At 40.3% G+C, this 24,016-nt stretch overlaps 1 protein-coding gene across 8 annotated transcripts in view; it reads right to left on the bottom strand.

Moving 5' to 3' along the window:
* The window catches only part of BEND7 (BEN domain containing 7), a 97,398-nt gene that overhangs the window by 26,039 nt on the left and 47,343 nt on the right, over window positions 1-24,016 (bottom strand). The gene's annotated exons all lie outside the window — the stretch shown is intronic.

Raw genomic sequence — 24,016 nt, 5'->3', positions numbered from 1 at the left:
AGGAAACCTGAACGTTTACAAGCCGAGGGAAGTAGCATCGTTGTGGGGAAAACAAGATCCAGGAAAAAGGAGACATTCAAAAGAGCCATTCCAGAAGAACTGCGAGGCAATGGGTCAGGATAGAAATGGAGGGTCGCCCTCAAACAGGAGGAACTTCTTTCTTCTGACCCCAGAGGCTGGTAAGACTGCGGCAGATCCAGAAGTGGTTATAGGTTGGAGTAATCACTCCTGAGACCTCGCTGAACTTTTGGTGAGGGGAATGGAGAGTGCGGGGAAGTCTGGAATTGCCTGTGAGAAGAAAGCAGCAGACTGAGGATGTGAGGAGAGCCAGTGGGAGTGTGATGTTGGCAACGGTTTGTAGGAGCAGGCCGTTTTCTCCCATGCTGCCCCACAGCCCTTCCCCAGGGGTGGAGTGGAGCGGAGACCCTGAATGGTAGGGCTGGTCTTGGGTTAGAATTTTTCTGGACAGTTTTGGCAGAAGGACAGGGATACAAAGAACTTGAAGATGTTGATGAAGATGCCACCTTGAATGAGTTACTTCGACTTTCCTCACTCTCCCTTCCCACTCAAATCTGAGAAGGAAGTGAAACCAGGAAGAGGCTCACAGAGATGGAAAAACCCACAAAGACCAGGGAATGCAAATATCAGCAGGGCTGGGGAGCTGCTGTGGGGTAAGGGCAGTTGGGAGGATACTGCTGGAATACAGACAGTGGTGGCGGAGCAGTTCTGGACTGGAATGCTAAGGTGTGATCAGGGGTGGGGCTGAAATGTAGCTGAGGTGAATGTCACTGCATTTGAGATCTGGGTACTATGTGGCTGAGGGGTCAGGTGGATCTTTCATGTGGAAGCGAAGTTATCCAGGATGACAGTGTAATGAGAGAACAAGGGGAAGACGTGTAGCTGTAGTTGCAGCCTTAGCAGAAAGGACCCTTCCCAGACCAGCTGAGTAGAGGAGTGATGGTTAGGAAGCAGAATTAAGGATCAGGGAAAAAAATCAAAGATGGTGCCCAGTATGTGATATGTAGGCCAGGTGAGTAAGGAGTCTCCACTTGGGATAGATGCAGAGGGAACGATATACCTCTGGGGGTTGGGTGTGTTTTTGAACCCCCCACACTAGGTTATAGACACCTCAGGGCCTTCATTTATTTTGTCTCCCTCAAAGCCTATAATAGTACTTTGTACTGATTAAGTTCTTATACAATAAACATTTGATGAATAAACACATTTTCTAGTTTTGTTTCTAATAGAAGCGAATACCACAGCTCACAAATGTAGACTAATTCTGGAAGGAAGGCCTATCTGAATTAATAGGAAGCCTTAATTAATAGAATATAGTTAAGGAAACAAGGTTTTATTACATTCAAATGCCCACAATCATGTTTACTTATCAGAAAATTGCCAAAAGATTCTTGAAGTCCTGTTTTAATGAATATAAAAGATTTGTATTTAGCACCCTATTAATTTATATGAAAATGTATACCACCAAAAGGATTAAATATACTGTTCTAGCAGGTAAACAGCTCCCTCCTTGTAATATTATTTGTATAATTAACTTCCATAGCGGCCCCTCTTTTCTTAGACTGTGAAATGCAGGTGTCCAAATTGGCACCCATTAGAAAGTAGTGGTTCCAAATTAACGAAGTAAATTTGGGTTACGCCCACATAAAAAATGATCCCCCAGCCTCGAAAACCAAAAGGAAGGTTCTGGAAGGTTTCTCCCACTCTGTGAAGAGCTTCCAAGCAGATCTTTTGAATCTAATCTTGAGCTCAGGCATTCTGTCACTCACTGAGAAGGCAACAATTTCTGGGTATTTTTTCAGTTAAAACCTATCTAGTTTCAATAAATAGAAGCCAGAAGTCTCTGTCTCCTGGTTTGTGTCTCAGACCACTGAAAGCACAGTCTTAAGCTTCTCAAAAAATATCAATACAAACAAATATTTCCACTGGGTCTATTTTGACATTCTATTTCATGGACTACATTCACACTCAGAAACAACTTTCAACTAGAATCTACGTCCTGAAGATGAAATCTTACTCTGTTGCACACACAGATGAGGCCTTAGGCCAAAATATTGTGATTGTGTTAACCTGAAAACACTCAATATGTGATGTGAATAGAGGTATCGAGTAAGCAGAAATATTTTTGATATCTGAATCTATGGCTAAAGGTCAAGCTATTATCCTGGTAACAGTTCCATTAGGAGTAATGATGTGAGAAGAGGTACTGCATTAATGCATTGGTTTCCTACCATGTTAATTGTGGGTCATTAAGAATCATAGTACAACAATTTGCATTCATCCTTAGAATGTAATGGGTCCTAAAAGGAAATTTTCTTCCTTTACATAGTATTAACGGGAAGCAAGGGCTAATGTTAAGCAAGTCCAAGCAATCTAAACAAGTGGATGAAGGCCAACAATTAAACTAAATAAGAGTAAAAGTACCTACATTGCTTAATATAATTTGAGGTCCCAAGGCACAAAGAGTATATTAAGCCACTGGAGAAATGACAAATGTTCAATTTGATCTGTACATGAATAATGACTTTTCTCAGATGCTTGCATTCATTTGAGCCATGCCCTTTAATTGTATATAAATAATGAATAAGCTAGTGGTGGCTGAGCAGATCCTTCCTTCCATAGGAACGTGGCATTTAAAATAATCATCAATGAACACAGCAGTGTGTGGCGTGTCTGAATGCAACATGCTGAGAACAGAGCAGATTGGCCAGGTTCCTCAAAGAGCTGTGTGTTCACACAGCAGTTCCTAGAGGACTCTTCACTTAGATTTTTCTGGCTCTCTATGCTAGGAAGAGCAGAATATGGTATGAATTTTTAAATGGAGTCATCGGACCATACAGATGCTTAAAGGGGCAGGAGTAGATAGAACAGCTTTAATTTCACTGGGAAATGCTCCAAGAAGGCGAAAACTCTGGCCAGCAGTGAGTATCCACTTCTGATCTGATGCCTCCGTTTTAACTTCTGGTCAGGCAAGTCAAAGTCAGGCTGCCATCAAGCAGAACTGAAAGCTGGGTCCTCATTACATCTGCCAAACTCCCAAACTTGAGGGGACCAGGGAGGAGGGTGATAAAGAGCTGTGCACAGAAACACTTGTGGCTGGGAGTGTGCAAAGGCGGGGGAGCCCTTGGACCAGCCCACAGGTACAGGAGGGGAGACCAGGTTCCCTGCAGGCCGCTCGAATTATCCTACCTCTTCACATGGGAGGACGTGTAAAACCAGCACCCCTCCCACATTTCCCTCTTTCCTCTTACTCTTTTAAAGCTGTTATTTGAAATTTCCCATGAGCCATGGCTCATATCTATCTCACTTAGTCTTTGCAGTAATCTGATGAAGCAGGTATTGTGATCCCATGTGACAGACAGATGACAAAATCAAAGCACCAGCAGGGTACATAACTGGCCCAAGATGACACAGCTAATAGGGCTTATTTTCCACATAAATGAATTTTTTACTTTATGCTGTAAACAAGCACACAGATTCGGTAAAAGCAATTGAATTCTAAATATAAGCAAATCAATAGCTAAGGTAATACTTGCGTGTGAAAGGAAGTTGTGAACGTTGGTCTGACTCAGTTACACATGGACAGGACAGACACAGGGCAGCAGCGGAGAGCAGACGGGGCAGGGCCTGTGAGGCTGCCCCTCCGCTCCGGGTAACTGGCCAGTGCACCATGCTGTACAGGTGTTTTCGGCTTAAAAGTGATGACTGCGGTCCAATTTTTATATGGTTCTAATATAAATATTTTCTTTGATGATATCATGGTGCTTCATTCCCCAATTTCATGGAAAGAGCTGAAAACTACATATTGTAGGCTTGACATCTATTCTGATCATTTATTAAAATGACCACAAACCTGGCACTTAAGGCACTAGGAGAGAAAGGAAAAGAGCTAGAATAAGCCTGGCTACAGCGCCAGGCCTTAAGGTGCTCCAGAGCTTGGCACAGCTGATGCTGATCTAGGGACTGTTCTCAGCTGTGCAGGTTCAGAAATGAGGTTTCATCAGACCACCAGGGGCTCAGGCCTAGAAACCAGCTCACAATAACCATACCTACAAGAGATTGATAAATAAACTAAGATGAAAATGAATTAATGTGTAATGACTATCACACATGGGGGTGACTATCTTTCTAGCATCCAAAACATTTGATGTCTTCACCCAGTTCACCCACTTTTTGGAATCAAGGGACTAGAATGAAGCACTTAACAGAAGGTTGCTCAGTAAGAACCAGAGATTGCGAATGGTGTGGGGCCAGCTGAGCTTGAGGATGCCTATGGGAAACTGCCCGTTCCTGGGCCCTGCTGCCACCATGGGCAGGAATGTGTCACACCAGTACCCGCCAAACCAGAGCTTGAGTGGAGCAGAGACAGGCAATTGAGCTAAAGAAAGCCAAGCCACAGACTCCCCAAAAGGATGAGCAGGACCCTCTGGCGTCCTCCTCAGAACAGCCCCTCAGAGGGGATGAGCAAAGCTGTGGCATGATGACATGAGCAGGCCCAATACCTTGTGCAAACCAGAACTGTGAGGGGCAGAGGGAAAAAGGAGGAAGCCAGCTGGTGAGGAGAGGAGGGTGAGGCAGATCTGCAGAGAGCAGCAGAGAGCCAGAGAAGCTGAGTGGCTGGTGAGAAGGGGATGTGGGGCACAGGCGGGCCTGAGAGCAGCCTCCGTTCCCACTGTTCCACGCAGCAGGAATGGAGTGGCAGCCTCACAGTATACCTATTTCCTAAGGGAATGAGAGCACTTTACAGAGGTTGGAGTACAGTCTGATTCTGTTTTTTTTTTTTTTAGCCTGATTCTTAATCCACCATCAGTGGCCAATCAGTGACCAACATACTCTAATGCCCTTGACTTCTAGTACTGGGTAGCTACCAACAAGTCCCTGTGCTTTCCTGTTGTGGGCCTCTGTGCACAAAGATCTTCATGGCACATCCTGAGACATACAGTCACAAATGATCTTTGGAGGTGTGATTACTTCAGTGTATGCTTTATTTCACCTGTTTGTGTTGATTCTTATTAAAGCAATGACTGTGGATGTTTCTGATCTTATACAGAAACTGGGGTACTTCACACCTAGCAACTGAATCCTACTTTTTTATTATAAAACTAAGATGCATTCATTCAAGAAGTATTTACCATGAACCCAGCAGACTATGCTAGGTGTCATTGAACTGATGGTCCCTTGTCCAAAAAAGGCTCTGAGTGAAAAGGGTGAAGGCAAATGAAGTCCAAAGGAGTACAGAGTACAGCTATTATTCAAGCAGGTAGGGGCACACAAAGGAGGGGTACTGAGCTCACTCCTGGTGGGGTGCTATCTGGGAAAGCTGTTAGATAAAGTGAAGTCCAAGCTGAAGCCCAAGAAAGAGTGGAGGTTAGATGAAGAGTGAGAGAAGGGGGAGAATGTTTCAGACACATGCATTTGCCCTAAGGAGGGGGTACAGAGAGGCAGTCTCAACAGCTGAGTCTCAGATTTATACACCTGTGAAGGAAGCCAGAAGGAAGCCCTGGTCCTGTACGGGGAGGTTAGAATCAAAGCCTCTATGTGAGGCTGAGTGCCCGAAAGGACTGCCCCACAGTGAAAAGGGAACCATCTATCCACCAGGACAGACGCTCTGTCTAGTCTTTGGAGGGAGGAAAGGAGTTTCCTTGGAAAATTCTAATGCTTAGCCTGGATCTCTCATAGGTTTGTAATTTGAAATTATATTACCTGCATAAATGGATATAAGCATTGCTGTTGATACCCCTGGGCTTCAGACAAAAGGAAATGCAGAATTACTCCTATAACTCGGGCCCCAACAGATTCTCATGGCAAACAAACAAACAAACAAAAACAAAAACACAGGCCCACTACAGAGGGGCTCATATGTGAAAATAGTGCAACACATAAGGAAAAAAGTCCCCTATAAGCAAGAGTCAGCTGACCCAAGAAGTACAGGATTAAACCACCAATAACTTAACACAATGGAACTACAAATATACATGTTTAAAGTGATGAAAGATATTAAAGGACTTAAATCATTAAGAAAACAATGAGGCTGATTTCAAAAATAACTTATAGAGATTAAAAATATGGTAACTTAAATTTAAAAATTCAAAGGACAGGTTAGCCAATAAACTAATAGAAAAGGGATATAGATCTTGGTACCCAGAATGTAGCAGCAGGAGATGAAGGCATGGAAAATGTAACAGACAAATTAAAAGACATGAACAGAATAAAAATGTCCAGTTAACACTAACAGATGTTTCAGAGGGAGAGAAAAAATGAAGGGAAGGCAAACTTTGAAGAGACAATAGCTGAAAAATTATCAGAACTAGTAAGTCATGAACCTTGGTTTCAAGAAGCACAATAACCAAGCAGATTAATAAAAATAAAGAAATAGCTAAATTTCAATAAAGAAACTAGAGAATGAAAACAGCAGAAATATCTTAAAGGCAACTAGATAGAAAGACAGATTATTTACCAAAAGAACAAGAGATATAGCAAATTCATAACAGCAATGAAAGCTAAAAGAGAGTGGAATATTTTCAAATTACTCTGAAAAAAGACCTCAATCTAGAATAAATTACCCAACTAAACTCTACATCATTCAATAGTGAGGGCAAAATTAAGAAAATTTCAGGACAAGATAGAAAGAATATACCACAGAGACCCTCATTCAAAGGATCACTACAAGCTGTATTGACAAAGAAGAAAACTGAAAGCAGAGGAAAGAGTGGGGGCTGCAGAGAAGAAAGGAGGACACGACCTGTAGATATCAAGGATTATTACAGTGCCAAACTCATGAAAACTGCGTAATACTGGCTCAGAGGGAAATAGCAGACCAACTGTCAACATGTGAAACAGGAGCTCAATATATGTCAGAAGTGAAATTACAATTCATGTAAAAAAAAAAGGATGATGTGTTACAATGATTGACTACCCACAGAGACACATAAATTAAATCCCTGCCTCATAGTTTAGGCAAAAGTAAATTCCAGGTGGATGAATGATCTGAATATAAAAGACAAAACTTTAAAATAGTTGGGAAAATCCAGCCAAGATGGAGGCATAGGAAGATACACTTTGCTTCCTTGCTCAACCAAAAGAAGGACAACAACAACAACAACAACAACAACAACAACAACAAACAACCAGAACTGCCAGAATATCCAACTGTATGGAAGTCTGACAAACAAGGAGTTAAAGAAGAAACATTCATCCAGACCGGTAGAAGGGGCAAAGACAGGCAGATGGGGCAGAGAGGATGCACAGCAAGGTGGAGGCTGACAGATGGGGTGGTCCCACATTCGTGTGTGAAAAAACTGGGAGGAACAATGGGGGAGCACAGAGACAGTGCAAACCAGAGTTCTAGCACAGGGAAATAAAGCCTCAAAACCTCTGGCTGTAATAACCTGTGTGTGTGTGGGGGGGGGGGGTGGCAGCAGGAGAAACTTCCAGTTCCACAGTTCCAGTTCCAGAGTCTGCTGGAGGGACCCATGGGATCCTAGAATGTACACAAACCCACCTACCCAGGAATAAGCACCAGAAAGTCCCAATTCTCTTGTGGGTAGCAGGGGAAGTGACTGAAAGCCAGCAGAGAGCCAAGCAAGCAGCACTGTTCCCTCTCTGACCCCTCCCCCACATGCAGCGCCATAAGGCAGTGCCGCAAAGTAGGTTGCCCCACACTGGTGAATACTGAAACCTCTGCCCCTTACAACATAACAAGTGTACTGAGACAAAGAAATATGGCCCAAATGAAAGAACAGATCAAAACCCCAGAAAGAGCACTACATGATGAGGAGACAGCCACCCTATCAGATGCAGAATTCAAACCACTGGTAATCAGGATGCTCAGAGAAATGACTGAGCACAGATGCAAAATAGAGGAAGAAGTGAAGGCTATACAAAGTGAAATAAAGAAAAAGTATACAGGGAACCAACAGTGAAGGGAAACTGGGACTCAAATCAATGATTTGGAGCAGAAGGAAGAAGGAAGAAATAAATATTCAACTGGAACAGAATGAAGAAACAAGAATTAAAAAAAAATGAGGAGAGGCTTAGGAACCTCCAGGACAACTTTAAACATTTCAATATCTAAATTGTAGAGGTGCCAGAAGGAGAACAGCAGCAAGAAATTGAAAACTTATTTGAACAAATAATAAAGGAGAACTTCCCCATTCTGGAAAAGTAAATAGACTTCCAGGAAGTCCAGGAAGCTCAGAGAGTCCCAAAGAAGTTGGACCCAGGAAGCACACACCAATTACATTACCCAAGACAAAGAAAGATAAGGAGAGAATCTTAAGAGCAGCAAGAAAAAAGGAGACAGTCACCTACAAAGGAGTACCCATAAGACTATCAGCTGACTTCTCAAAAGAAACTTTGCAGGGAAGAAGGGGCTGGAAAGAAGTATTCAAAGTCACGAGAGACAATTACCTACCTCCAAGATTGCTCTATCCAGTAAAGCTCTCATTCAGAATGGAAGGGCAGATAAAGTACTTCCAAGATAAGGTCAAGTTAATGGAATTCATCATCACAAGCCCTTATTATACGAAATGTTAAAGGGACTTATCTAAGAAAAAGAAGATGAACAATAAATTGAAATGAATTGAACAATGAAATCAATTTACTGTTCAAAAACTATGAACAGTAAAATGACAACAAACTGACAACTATCAACAACTGAACCTAAAAACAAAAACAAAAACAAACTAAGCAAACAACTAGAACAGAAACAGGATCACAGAAATGGAGATCACACGGAGGGTTATCAGCAGGGAGGGGGAGAATGGAAGAGAATGGGGGGAAAGGTACAGGGAATAAAAAGCATAATTGGTAGGTCCAAAATAGACAGGGGGAGGTTAAGAATAGTATGGGAAATGGAGAAGCAAAGAAGTTATATGTAGGACCCATGGACATGAACTAAATGAGGGGAATGATGGAGTGAGGGGGGGAGTGCAGGGCAGAGAGGGATAAAGGGGAGAAAAAAGGGACAACTGTGATACCATAATCAATAAAATATACTTAAAAATTTAAATAAAAGCATTAGAAAAAATTAAAAGCATGTCATCACATAATCAGGATATGGAGACTGTCTTAAAACAAGAACATAGAAAGCACAAAGCATAAAATAATCTGACTTTTAAATATAAACTTGCAGTGTGACAAAAGAGATCATATGCAAAGTTTTCACAAATTGAAAGAGATTTGTAACCCATAGAACTGACAAAAGAATTTAATAAATCAATAAGAAGGCAACAACCTAATGGAAAAATTAGAAAAGAATGCAAATTCACAGAGGAAACTAACCAAATAGAAATAAATATGAAATGATGCTCAACTTCATTAATAACCAGGAAACCCACCACTGAGTGACCATTTGAGACCAGTCAGACTGGCAAAAATTGAAGTTTGTTAACACCAGATGTTGGCAAGAATGAGGAAAAATACGATTTCTTATATACTGCTGGTGGATGCTGAATGATAGTCATCCCCCAGCGAGCCATTTGGCAATGCTTACTGCAGCTGAAGATGCTTGTACCCCGTGGCTTTGTTCCAGTCCCTGGTGTGTCGCCTAGAGATGCTGTCACACATGAGCCCAGCAAACACGGAGAAGAGGGCACTGCTGCCACAGGTGCTCGTCAAAAAGGAGAAGCAACCTGACTGCCTCTTCATAGAGGACTGGAGAGAGAAATCGCTTTGCTTATATGGATAAATCTTGATTAAAAGAACACAAAGTTGTAAAAGTACAGTATGAGGCTGTGCATGTAGATTTACAAATTCACAAAATAGTAGTAAATGTGATTTGTATTTAGTGAAATAGAAAAATACAAATGAGAAAGATTCATACCAACTTCAGGTTACTCTGGAGCAGGAAGGAGAAAGAGAAAGGGAATGGATGGTACAGGAACGTTTTGAGACTTACAAAGCAAAACAAAGGGAGATGGGTATGAAGTAAACAGAACATGTGTTTTAAATCCCAGTGGTAAAAAAAAAAAGAAAAGGCATCTTGGAAAATGTCTTCAACACACTGAAAAAGGAGAATAGTATAATTTCCACTTTTGACCTAAAGACGACTGCTAATGGGGACAAGTGTCATTCTTTGATCAGCGTCTGAACAAATCAGAAAATTTCTCCTAGGAAGATGCTTTGAAAAAGTAGTACCGACCAGATGTCAAGTATATGCCTTACATACACTCTCTGCTGGAATAAGCACCAAGAGCTATTTTTAAAAGACAGCTGAGATTAACAGGGTGAAGACACGAGGCCATCATCCCTCAGGTCTCATCTGAAATGTGACCTTCTGAGGCAAGACCTCCCTGAGTTTGCTAACCAGCATTTTTAAATAATAACATCTACTGAGCATCAGCCAGGGGTGTCCAACCTTTTCGTGTCTCTGGGTCACACTGTAAAAAAAGTTGTCTTAGGACACACATTAAATACATTGCAACACATAATCACACACACACAAAAATCTCATAATGTTTTCAGGAAATTTATGATTTTGTGTTGGGCCACGTTCATAGTCATCCTGGGACACATGTGGCCCACAGGCTGCGGGCTGGAAACCTCTGGACCATCAACTCAAAAAGGGCAGAAATCCTGGCACTCTTGCTCATGGCTGGCATATAATATGCAGCACGGATGTACAGTTTGTGAAAGAGTAAATCTGGGAATGCTAGAGTTCCAGCCAAGATGGAGGCATAGGTAGAAACCCTTTGCTTCTTTGCACAACCAAAAGGAGGATAACAACCAATCTAAAATCAATAAACAACTAGAAGCACCAGAAAATCAAACTGCATGAACTCCAACAACCAAGGAATTAAAGAAAAAATCAACCAGAACAACTGACCAGTAAGAACCCATGGCAAGGCCATCTGGGTAGGGCCGGCTGAACGCAAAACTGAGACTCAGAGCTGACTGTGGACTACGGCAGGGGTTGCCATGGTGGGAGACACTCCCAGTCTCACACAAGAGTTCATTGGAAAGTGCACTAGAGATGAGCTGGCGAGCTGCATTGTTCCCTCTCTGGCCCCTCCCCCACAGGCAGCGCCCCAGTGCAGCAAAGAGTTGCCCTACCAAGAAAATACCTAAGGCCCTGCCCCCTCACAATTTACCAGGTGTGCTGAGACAAAGTAACATGGTCCAAATGAAAGAACAGAGCAAAACCTCAGAAAGAGAGCTAAGCAATGAGGAGATAGCCAACCTATCTGATGGAGAATTTAAAGCCCTGGTAATCAAAATGCTCACAGAACTGATTGAGCTTGGTTGAAAAATGAAAAAAAAAAAACCAAAAAAAAAAACACAAATGAAAGATACCCAAAATGAAATAAAGCAAAATATTCAGGGAACCAACAGTGACAGGAAGGAAACCAGAACTCAAAGCAATGATTTGGAACAAAAGGAAAAAAATAAACATCCAACTGGAACAGAATGAAGAAACAAGGTTTCAAAAAAGTGAAGAGAGACTTACAAACCTCTGGAACAACCTGAAACATTCCAATATCTGAATTATAGGAGTGCCAGAAGGAGAAGAACAGCAAGAAAATGAAAACTTATTTGAACAAATAATGAAGGGAAACTTCTCCAATTTGGTGAAGGAAATAGAATTCCAGGAAGTCCAGGAAGCCCAGAGAGTCCCAAAGAAGTTGGACCCAAAGAGGAACACACCGAAACACATCATCATTAAGCTACCCAAGATTAAAGGAGAGAATCTTAAAAGCAGCAAGAGAAAAGGTGACAGTTACCTAGGTACAAAGGAGTGCCCATAAGGCTATCAGCTGATTTCTCAAAAGAAACCTTGCAGGCAAGAAGGGGCTGGAAAGAAGTATTTGAAGTCATGAAAGGCAAGGACCTACATCCAAGATTACTCTATCGAACAAAGCTTTCATTTAGAATGGAAGGGCAGATAAAGTGCTTCTCAGATAAGGTCAAGTTAAAGGAGTTCATCATCACCAAGCCATTATTACATGAAATGTTAAAGGGACTACCCAAGAAAAAGATTAAAATATGAACAATAAAATGACAACAAACTCACAACTATCAACAAATGAACCTAAAAGAAAAGAAAAACAATAAAAACAAATACTAAGCAAACTAGAACACGAACAGAATCAGAGAAATGGACATCACATGGAGGGATTTCAGTGGGGAGGGGAAAAGGAGGAATAGGGAGGAAAAGGTACAGGGAAGGAACAGCATAATTAGTAGGCATAAAATAGACAGGGAGAGATAAAAATGGTATGGGAAACAGAGAACTCAAAGAAACATATATGTATAACCCATGGACATGAACTAAGGAGGGGGAATGCTGGAAGGTTGGGGGGCAGGGTGGAGGGGGGATAAAAGGGGAAAAATTGGGAGAACTGTAATAGCATAATCAATAAAAATACTTTAAAAAAGAATAAACCTGAGATACTCTATTTCTCTGCTCTGTGACTTGACTTGAAAAACAGAAGAAAGAATTTCTTCAGTAAAAGATAGCCACAGGTCTTGAAATACATGGAGCCCTGAAGCTCATTTCAGGTTTCATTTAACAATAAAATTTAGCAAAGTTCATCAACTAATGCACCTAAAACAAAACCTTTAAATTGAAAGTAAAGCTAAGGAAATACAGTACTGCACACAATAATGTATTACTGATGAAATTAGAATATCCTACTACCAGAAGACTGCAAGGCAGTCAGCTGGTCAAGGAGAGCGAAAGCTGACTACGATGATCATCAAAACGAAATGCCCATCCCTGCATGGGGCTGTCACTTTCAGTGGTTGCTTTATGCAGAGGGCCCTAAAGATCCATAAAACTGACCACCAGTCATCTTTATTTCATTCTATAGTTTTACTTCTGAGAATCTGGACAAAAATCAGTGAACCACAGAAATTTTGAACTGGAAGAGACTTAAAAATTTAGCCAAGGCACCCTGTTTTTCCAAGAGAAGGTAATGTTTCAAGATCTTAAGTGGCAGAGTCAGGAGTAAACTCACATCCTATGATGCTCCTTTCACTGTCCCAAAACTGAGTGGGACTTTGAGGTTTGAACAATCTTGTTTAGTCACAGCAATTCTAAAATATTTGAGGCCAGAGTTGTTTGGAGGGAAGGAACAACATCCTTTGTCTTCCTTTGTTTATTTGTTTTTGCTACAATGGCATCTCTGTCTAAAATAAAGTGCCTTTAGTAGTTTCTCCAATTAAATAAAGTTAATTTTAATGTCTTTTGATTTAAGAAAGCCCACAGCAGAACTTATTTATAATACAGCTGTTAGGAAAATGATGGATACTCTCCTTTGGCTAGATAAGTTACAATATACATTTATCTAACTGGTTATTTAAAGGGAATAAATCATACCTACTAAATATTAAGATCTGGGCAACAACAAACTTTGATGTAATGATGCCTTACTATTTACCCCCTTTTTGGGAAAGAAACATATATCAAAATCATAGATTTATAGAAATTCTATGTGGAAAGCAATTTGGAAATGGTACAACTCATGTATTTGAGAAATCAGTAATTGAGGTTTAAGTGAAAGAAAATTTAAAAGATTGGGAATCATCAACTCAAACAGTTAGGCAAGTGACCTAAAACCATATACACACACAATGCCCAAGGATTGTTTCACAGGATAGATCTAGGTTTTATCTAATCTTTAGATAAACGAATGAGAAAGTACTGAGTTTTTCTGTTTTTAAAGCTAGAGTTTCTTGGTATGTATACTTTCAAAGTCATTCTGTGAGGTACTGAGTTTACCCACTAGCCAGAAGTCTGGAAGGAACACCCAGAACTAACTGTGACACATTCAGGAAGTTCAGGTACCATCCTACCCCTCACAGCCACCCCAATTCAGAGCTGGGCAAGGTGGGATGAATAAGAATGATGAGCTAGGAGAGCAGTGGTGGTGACGAGGGTCTCGTCTATGAGGACCAGGTCATCAGGTCAACCCACTGGCCCCATCCCTGCCACCCTCAGGGTGAAGATGCTGAGTGTTAGCACAAGGCTGATGGCTTGGAGGAAGGATCTTATTGTCTGTTCTTTTTTAATGGTGGCAACCCCCTTCTAATTGAGATCAGCTCTAGGAAAAATTGGGGCTCACATTTTGAGGCTCATTATAAAGAAGTTCTTAAACATTTCTTTTATATTCCCTCTATTAGGAATGTTTTAAAAAACACATGGATGGATGAGAACACTGGTGTATCGAGTCTTGAGATGGTAAAAACAGGAAATGGCACATTAAGCCTGCTTATGGATTTTATTATGGGTTTTATTTAAATCAAGATCCCAGAATGCAATTATTATACTTGAACCGTTTAAAGATTACTCTCTGGTATGACTAAATGAATGATAAACTATACCTTCCATATTGCATATTGCATAAAGTACATATTGCATCTTTAATAATGAACAATGAACAATGCTTTCAGAGCCCCCACTGAAAACAGTATGTGGGATCCCCTGCATATTTTTAATTGTCAAGATCTGTACCATCCTTGAATGCTGTGCACCACTTGATTTGTCTGTTGCTGTTGTCTCTTCAAATCTTTAAACTTATATTTTGCCTTCTTGAATTTCAGCTGCCTTCTTCCAACTTGTCATGGAGAAGTCGTGTGACTCTCTTGCTACTGGTGTCCTGCATACATCAATGTAGTGGAAGTGAGTTCTGGGTTTTAAAAAAACACCTTTTTTCAGTGAAGATAAACTCACTGCCTGATTCCCTCATCCCTCTTTCCTTTCTTACTGTATTTACTGATCATTAGTTCTGTGAGTGGCACTGTTTCACGTGCCAAGGAATATGCAAATAAGATACAGAATGGGGACTCCGCCCCATAGGAGCTTACAGTCTTGTTGGAAGACAAGATGCTCAAACACAACTCAGGTGACCATATATCTTGATTTGCCCAGGACCATTTGAAATGCCTGTTTTCCCAGTGAAATAATTAACAGCATCATTTTCACTCTCAAAAGTGTTCCAGTTTGGGAAACAAATGATAGTCATCTTCCACATAAACCATGAATACCAAAGCAAAGTGTTAATCAAGATTAACTGCTCAGCTATATAAAGGTAGCAGGTGTTACAGGAATTTGGAGAAAGGGGGAATCAATGCACACTAGGGGCATCTGGAGAAAGTCTCACGCTAGAGGAGATAAGACTGGGGCTGGACCATGAAGAATGAGTTGGATTTGTCTGCAAAGAGAGATGAGCACTGTAGCCCTGGGAAACACAGCATCACTCCAAGTTCAAAATGAGGTATGCTTCAGGAGTAGTGTTAACACTGGGCTGGTTCACCTGGTAGGAGCACTGGGAAATACAGTTACAAAGAGGGAAATCAAGTCATGGGAAGTCTGGAAAAGGCCACAGTTTGGACTTGATTCAATGGGCAAAGAGGAGTTAGGTAGGAAAATGTCACAAAATTTTGTTTTACAAGTGTTATTTGGCTGTTAGTGTACAGGAAGAACTAGAAGGGGAAAATGAGGGGCAGGGAGAATATTTAGAGCATTTGATGGTGATGGATGTTAACTAGATGTACTGTGGTGATCATTTTTCAATACGTACAAATCATGTCGTACACCTGAAACTAATATAATATTATATGTCACTTATATCTCAAAAGAAAGAAAGAAAAATAGTTCTTTGCAGAACTTCAAGGACAAGGTGATACACAGCTGGACCAGGATGGTGTGAGAGAAGCTGAAGAGTAATGAATGAGCGAGGAAGGACACAGAGAATTGCCTGGCTGGGTTATTAAGCGGGATTAGTGGGAAAGGATGAAAAGGCATTGATGCTAATCCTGAGCTTTCAAACTTGTAAAGGAGGAGAATGTTGCCGTCTTTTTCAATATGGTTGCAAGGGGGTGTTAGTGCCAGAAGTTGATGCCACCTTTCAAGTGATGTCCTGTGTGGATAAGAAGAACCACACCTGATTCTTTAGAAAGAGGTCAGGACAGGCCCCAAGCCCTGAGATTAAATTAGAATGACCCGCACTTCTGTCTCATTTGCTCCTGACTTCTGCACACACTTCTAAGTAAGATGTGTCTCCACTCCGTTGCACCCAACAAGTTAATTTAAAGTAGTGCATGTGGTGATAAAGCTGTGTGGGGAAGGATCTACTTAAAATAACGAATATTGAATTTACTCTGTATCAAAGGGCAGGCCTGATGGGAGATGCTAAGATTCTGAGTGATACCGGGAGCTGGCCAAGGGAAGGTGTCAAAATCTAACCAAGAGCCAGATGTAAGAAGGAACCTGGAAACACAGTCAATGCAACAGAAGATCTGACTGTAGGGATCAGTCAGGGGAAGACCTGACTAATTCCAAGATGCAGCACCTCTCTCTTCTAGGTGCTTTTAACAGGACAGATGCAGCCATGTTTGCTCTTATACGAAGACTTATTTAAGGCAGCCAAAATCAATGCATCTGTTAGTTCAATATTAAACAAAGGCCTGTGGATTTTTAAGAGGTTTTATTAATGGAAGCTGAAATATATTCTTATTTTTTTGTGGGTTTACCATTAGCCTATAGTACTACAGTGACTATAAACATTCCCTGATCATTTGCATATGCACCTTTAGAGCAAAAACATAAGCAAAGTTCAGTTCTCTCTCTCAAGATGTTTTATGCCTATCTTGTGTGAAATAGTTAATAACTGTCCATAGAACTGAAGCATTTGCCAGATTACAGAAGAAAAGCTACAAGGAATGTAATTTGGCCAATTCTGGACATGCGATAAAATTCTGTTTCCCTGTAATGGAGAAGAAAATAGGAGAGATGTGGCATTACCTTAAGATGCTGGTGAGCATCTTAGATCAGCGAAACAATTCAGGGACTCAAAGGAAACAAAGAGGGGCTGTGAGGAAACACTGCTTTCTACGATCAGGGCCATGGCTAGCCCACATGGTGCCACTGTGCAGTCAGAAAGGTGCCCCTTCCTCAGGGCATGTTCCTGGCATCAGCCAGAAAGCTGTTATGATTAATGACAATGTCAACAACGGGAAGGGTGCTTGTAATGTGGTGCAATGCACAGTCATGCTGTAGTGGCTCTGTCAGTGCTACAGAAACTCTCTCTCTTGACAGGAAGCTGTTTTTGTCAACCCTAACAGTGGTGTTAAAATGTAGGTTTTGTAAGAATTCAGTGTCTAGGGGTTAGCTGAATCCTTGCAAGTTAATCCACAACTGGTTCCTGTCCATATGACAGGCTAAAGAAAGATCAAGAAAATCCACAACCTTTTTCTTCTCAAATTTCTCCATATTTCCATTTGCTCATTCTGTACCAAGAAGATGAATCTATAATTTTGAGGAAGATAAGATTCCGTTTTTGAGCTTAGAGAAGCCAGTGACAAAGCAGGAATAGCCTGTTGGCTAGCTGTGGCCCCGACCCCAAGGGTTCTGATTCATTGGGTCTGGGATGAGGCCTAGGAAGCTCAGTAGCAACTTGAAGCAGCACAGCTCTGGTTGAAAATCCCTGGGAGTAAACTGTATTTGAGTCCACTTCATTGGTATTTACATTCACGAAGTTAAACACCCAAAGGTAGACAAGTGCTACCTTTGGTAGCACTTGCTGAGGACTCAAGCTCCATCACTTAGAATAGACTTTAAACAATTCTGGAGGCAATAAGCTTTCACTCAATGCTTTATTTAAGCTTCATTAAACTTACTCTGTGTTAAGCCCCTTTCCATTTTCTTTGTCTTTGATACACTGCTCATCCTTCAAGGTCTGGTTCAGATGTCTCCTATTCCTTGATCTTCTGTCAGAGGGATTTACATCCTCTGTGGTTTCCCCCACCATCTGGTGATGGGCACCTGACATTTATTTTCTTCCTGCCTGGGAGTATGCCTCTGTATTACTGTTCCCTGTTCAAGTGTCTAGAGAATGAACATCCTTAAGGTCAGGGGGCACATCTTACTCATCTTTATGTTACCAGTTCCTGATTCAGTGGGTGAACAATAAACATTAGTGTTTTGAACAGAAATTTCACGCCTGCTGATGATCTGTAAGTTTGCAAGGTCAGTGAAAATACTGCGAATGCTTTGGTGTTCTCATGACTCATCCAGTATCAGAAAAGCAGCAAAGACCATGTCTTCCGTATCACACTGTTTGGTGAAGAAAGCTGGCTGATCAAGGGTTTCAAATTCTCAATCAGGGAGACTGGTGGAGAGCTGGCCTAGAATGGAGATTATATTTTTTTTTCAACGCTACAACGATAAGGCCATAAGGAAAATGACAGGGCATTTGTTTGGTGATCCATGGAGTTGGATCCAACTCCAACTAGTTCAAGTTGCAACAATGTCTGGAGCACCTTCCTCCCACCCTGGGGAACGAGGCAGTTATCCAGTCATGTCCTGGTCAGGCGCTGCAGGCACATCGGAAACCAGGACCCTTGAGTGACACAAGAGAGAAGATCATTTTAAGCCCCAGTGGCTCGAAGGACGAGGGCTGCTGACAGAAGCTCTTTCCATTTGTTCCAGGAGAGAAGTAGGGCAGCCTTCAGAAAACGGGGTGCCTTTAAGGAAGAGTGTAAAGAAGAGTTCCATAGGAGGGCTGTCATGTGGTGCCCATGTAGACCGTGACTCTTTAGAATGGGCTGTTAGGATCAGGAGCTGGGATGGCACTGCTTTTTAAGGGTGGTCTGAAAACAACCTGTATCGGTCACCTGCAGTTACTTGTTCAAAAGTCAGATTTCTGGGACTACCCTGCACCTATGAAATCACTCTCTGAGGATGCACCCCAAAAATCTGAAGTTTGAACCAATACCTCAGGTAGTTCTGATGCACACTAGAATATGAGAAGTGCTGTGGAAAAGGATGAATGTATAGTGCTCTTGATATCGAATGGCCAAGATTCAGCATCTCTTCTCTGTCACTAGCTACCATAAAAAGTGGGAAGATAAAAATCACAACCATTAGGTAATAGTTACAAACAGAGCCAAGACAAGCTATGTCTCTGATGTCATGACATAGTTGTTACATATTATTTTGTTTTTATACATTGCACAGTTCTATCCTGTTTTAAGCTGATCTGATACGTAAAACCATGAACAGATAAGTTGATAATGATTGTTCATCTTCCAAAAGGATTTTTGAATTAAAGCATTCATCAGTGGGTTCCAACTGCTAAACAATTACGTTAGAATCTACACCTTTTGAAAGACTACTTACATGTGGTGTGACTTCCAAGCTCTTTCTTTGTGGTTCTGTGTCCTGGAAGAGTCTCAGAAGTGTTTCCTCCCTATGGCAGGGGTCGCACTTCTGTTTTCCTCTCTAGCATGATGGGATGGAGTCTCACTGTCTTCAAGGGAAGCTGGTAAACAAACTAAGGCGTAGCTGTGCTTTACCCTCAGATTCACTCTGACTCTCCTTTGCATACACAACAGCTGACTGGTTGTTGTAAGTAATTAGTATGACAGCCTGCTAGTGGAATTTATAAAGAATCCAAAATGCTAAATTTTCAGATAGAAATTTAGACTTGGGATACCTGTCTCTCTTTCTTTCTGAACATTCCTCATAAAAAGAATGAAGCGTCCCTGGCTGGCATAGCTCAGTGGATTGAGCGCGGGCTGAGAACCAAAGTGTGGCAGGTTCGATTCCTAGTCAGGGTACATGCTTGGGTTGCAGGCCATGACCCCCAGCAACCACACATTGATGTTTCTCTCTCTCTCTCTCTATCTCCCTCCCTTCCCTCTCTAAAAATAAATAAATAAAATCTTAAAAAAAAAAAAGAATGAAGCATGCTAGACGGTGGCTTTGTGGTCAGAGAAGCCTGGGATCAAACACTGGCTCTACTGTTTACTAGCTGTTTAAGTTAATTTAAGTAAGTTTAATTTCTCATAGCCTTACCTTCCTCTCCTCTAAGTGAAAATGAAATTAACATTGCAAGGATATTCAAATGCAAGGTGATGCTTCAGCCTTGTTCTCACAGAGTTCTGAGAAGACCCAGAAGTTAACTATCAAGAAATAACAAATCATATGTAAATCACCCCCAACCAAATTAAGTCTATGTCAGATAAGATAGAAAAGAGCTATTTACTTTTCTTGATTAAATCCAAGGAAATGAACAATGATAGGCAGTAAAAATAGGAAAGAAAACTATTCTAAAATGACAAGTACTGACACCAGAATTCTTGAGCGTTGACGAAATGAAATGAGAGGTTTTGGAGGTCAGTTCAGCAGAGCCTATGGAAGGGGGTTTCAAAAGTAGTCAGGGCTTTCTACTCTGGTAGGAAGCATGAGTTGGTTTTGGGGGACACCACCAACCAAGGAGTGTTGCCCCCCAGGGCTGTTCTGACCCCTGATGTCTGTCTGCCTTGGCAGACCACCACACGGACAGCCCCCAGGACAGCGGCAACGAGTCCTTCAAGCCTGCGTTGCCTGGAGTGAAACTGAGAACAGCTGATCAGTGCTTTCACTTGACAAGCATGTATGATTTCCTTTGAATGTGAGGATTCAAGAATCTTGTGTAGTTTGATACTAATAAAACTTTCTCAGCTAATGTCTATAAAGCTGAATTAAAAATCATAACCCAGGTTCTAAACAAAGCTTTGCCATAACTCTATTTTCAGAAGAGCACTCAGAGAGCCAGTGATTCCATCACTGTTCAGCGGGCTCTCATGCAAACTCATGGTCTCCTGGGTATGATATCCAGAATCAGATGGTCTTCGGCAGGTACAGCATGAAGTGAGTGGAACAGAACTGGGTACTACCCTCTACTGTGTTCTGGCTGTAAAACCAGTTTCGAATCAAATCCAAGATGTAAACTATCCTCAGCACTGAGACCTCATACTCCAGTTAATAAAGGAATGTATTGCTTCTTCCTAGTTGAACTCAAAATGTTTGGGTTTCTAATTAAGGATCCCTGGGCCCTACCTATAAATGAAATTTTTAATGAATTACCCATAACTGTTATCTACCATATAACAGACGAGACTCTGAAAAATGTGATCTCTACAAAGATGATTATATTTTATTTTCAAGGTACTGTCATGGGGAATATTAATTATCACCACAGAGAGGTCCGTATTTAGTACACAATAAACTGTTTTCTTTTTTGGCCCATTTTTGTTCCTATTTATAAGCATTTTGTAAGTTTTCCTTTACCATTTCCCCCATTGTTGTCTTAGCCAACCTATCATAATCATTTTGAAACAAAATCCAGCCTCCACTATTATTTTCACTTTAGATTTTATAAAATCTACCTGATTTCACATATTCTTAGGTTGCAGAACTTTTCACATTACTACAGTATCAGTGCACTATCTCAAAGGCCAGAGAAAGAGAGACTAAGTGTTTAATATTTGTAAAGTCTTTTTTAAGTATGTGGTAGGCAGCAGTAGTAATGCAAGTAGCCTTGCCACTATTATGTAGAAAGAAACTATTTTATCACTTTCTCAGTTTGCTCAGATTCAAAAGGCCTGGGTTAGGGAAATAAATTTGTCTTTTTATCTCTACCAATAGCAGCAAAAACTGAATATAGTTATTCTAAAAGACCTTCAATGAATGGCTATTTCTAAAAATCACTTTATATTACAATATGTGGGTTAATAAACTTTTCAAGTGTGATATGTAAAGAAAAAAGTTTTAGGGAATTAAAAGATGTGAATTCAAATTTATATTCAACTTTGGTCTCCTTTATTTTTCTTTCATGGCATTTTATTAACTGGTAGAAATTTATAACTGTTTTGATGTTAATCATTACAAATCAGTTGTGAGAGGACATGAGGATTCATGTAGAGTACTAGGCCCTTAGGTCAATAAAATAAGGCCAAAGTCAAGATGAAAAATAAGAACCTATGCGTATTCAATCACCCAACATATATTTACAGAAACCCTACTCTGTATGAAACTTTGAGTGAAGTGCAACAAGTAATAAAAAATATGTAAGACAAAGCTTGTCCTCAAGGTGCTTACAAGAAATTATCAGAATAAATCAGGTAAGAATGTTTACTGACCAGTACAAAGAGAAAGTTCTTATAAGAAAGGCAAATCGGATACCACATTCATATTTTAAATAGGTATTATAGGAAGATACACAGTAACCTCTACAGAGTAAAAATAAGGAGGCTTTTCAGCTGTCTATACTTTTATGGTTTGGAATTTTTACAAGCATGTATTATTTTTGTAATCAGAAAAAAACAAAATAAAAATATATCTATGAATAAACACTGCAAGGAAACAAGTGAATATACAATATTTGTTGACTTAGGTTGTTAGTGGCTTTTTGGGAGATATCTGTCTTGTTTCATAGTTATTTTGTTGTTCTGAAAGAATTTTAATGATGACTTAATTCAACAATATAAGAAGAGTCTCTATAAGACCCTTTAAGTTCTTTGATCTGAATAATTTGTTTTATTTTGCATTGAGAGCAGAAGCCTCATTGCCATATTTATTTCTTGGTAAAGAGTAGGGCTGTGAAGACAATTAAGGAATTTTCTCTATTTCTGTTTGTAATATATTTTTTCAAACTATTGTATGATGTCCAGTCTAGATTGAAAATGATAGAGTAAACCCATATTAATCTACTTGTAAGGATGTATTTCACTACCATCTATTATTAGGGTAATTTTTCTATTATTACTAAATTGGAACATGGTCATTTATGATTCCCCAATTTCCAAACACTTTCATAATCTTGATATACCATCCTGAAAAAAAGAAAATTAAAGCAAATACTGACTACCTTTCAGTTGTTTAAAAGCTTCAGCAATGAAAAGCATCCTCAGCCTTGACCTTCATGTTCCAGAAGGCCCCGCCACACTAAATCGAAATGGGACCTTCTTCACTTCAGTAGGTCCTAGTTACATCATTGACCATTTTTCAAATTCTGTACTCTTGTTTTTAGTGTCACTTCAGGCTGAATCATTCTTTTCAGAAATGACACTGACTTTGATACCTCTGTAGCTTTTCATAGTACAACTCAACAGCTACTTTTAAGTGGAAAATATTCTGTTCAAGAATGAAAATTTTTCTGTTAATGAAGGCTTCTGTCCTTCTGGACATGAACAAAGAATGTCTGGAACTTGCTGACTCCATTTAAAAATTGTATTATTTTGTAAAGTTAATTGTGGGTTTCCCATTATCCTTTAAGTACTATTAAATTGATTTACTCATTCCACAGAATGATGGGGACTAGGGGAGGGGAGAAAAGGACCTCTGCATCCAGGTCCAGCCCACAAGCTGAAATGTAGACACTGAGGCAGTGATTCTGGTATTAAGGCCTGATCCACAATTTCATTTTCATGGTAGTTGTGTTTATATTTGAGAATTTATTTACAGTCTTTTAAAAATAACATTTATATACTTCTATTACCTACAATAACATCTATCAGAGACCTAAGTGAGAACATTTTAAAATTAAGAAGAGGTCTAGGACGTGGAACTGGATGTAAATGAGTATCTACTTATACATGCACCTGCATGACTACTGTAATTCAGTGGAACTTAGATACATTTCACAGGAGGGAGAGAAGAGACCCATGGTCTTTGCATGTGACTGGCATGACTTCATGTCACCACGCCAGCAGTGCACAGGAGACCAGGCGAGTGTAGAAATGCACAGGGCTCATTTCACAGGTTCACTTACATTTAAAATGTCTTTAGAACCAGCGACCCTCTAAAAGCAACTTCTGGCCTTTGGAGAGAACTATTTTTCTTTATTTTCAAAAGAAGCATCACAGCCTCATTCTTATTTACAATTAAAAATTTAAGTTGAGATCATATTTGATAAAGTTCTTGGTTAGAAATTACTGAGAGGAAAAATACTTTCATTTTTAAAATTAATTACAAAACAGCTTCTTTCAGGTTTTGCAGTAGATCAAACTAGCTCTCAAATTATGATTTTAACAGATGAACATCAACTTGATTTATCAAATTCTAGTGGTAACTGGGGTGGTGAGTTACAGAGCTCACCCTCAAAAGCCATGCTAATGGGTAAACTGCCAATGGCCCATTAAATGAGCCTCTACTTAGTCTACTACAATTTCAGCTGCATCTTTATGGAATGAAGCAAAGCTCAACAAAGAACCCATAAAATGAAATGATGCA

Source organism: Phyllostomus hastatus, unplaced genomic scaffold (genome assembly GCF_019186645.2).
Source record: "Phyllostomus hastatus isolate PE091 unplaced genomic scaffold, TTU_PhHast_1.1 phas_scaffold_1674, whole genome shotgun sequence".
NCBI classification, from domain to species: Eukaryota; Metazoa; Chordata; class Mammalia; order Chiroptera; family Phyllostomidae; genus Phyllostomus; species Phyllostomus hastatus.
The sequence above is the reverse complement of the archived record's forward strand: the minus strand, read 5'-3'. Positions and strand labels throughout refer to the sequence as shown.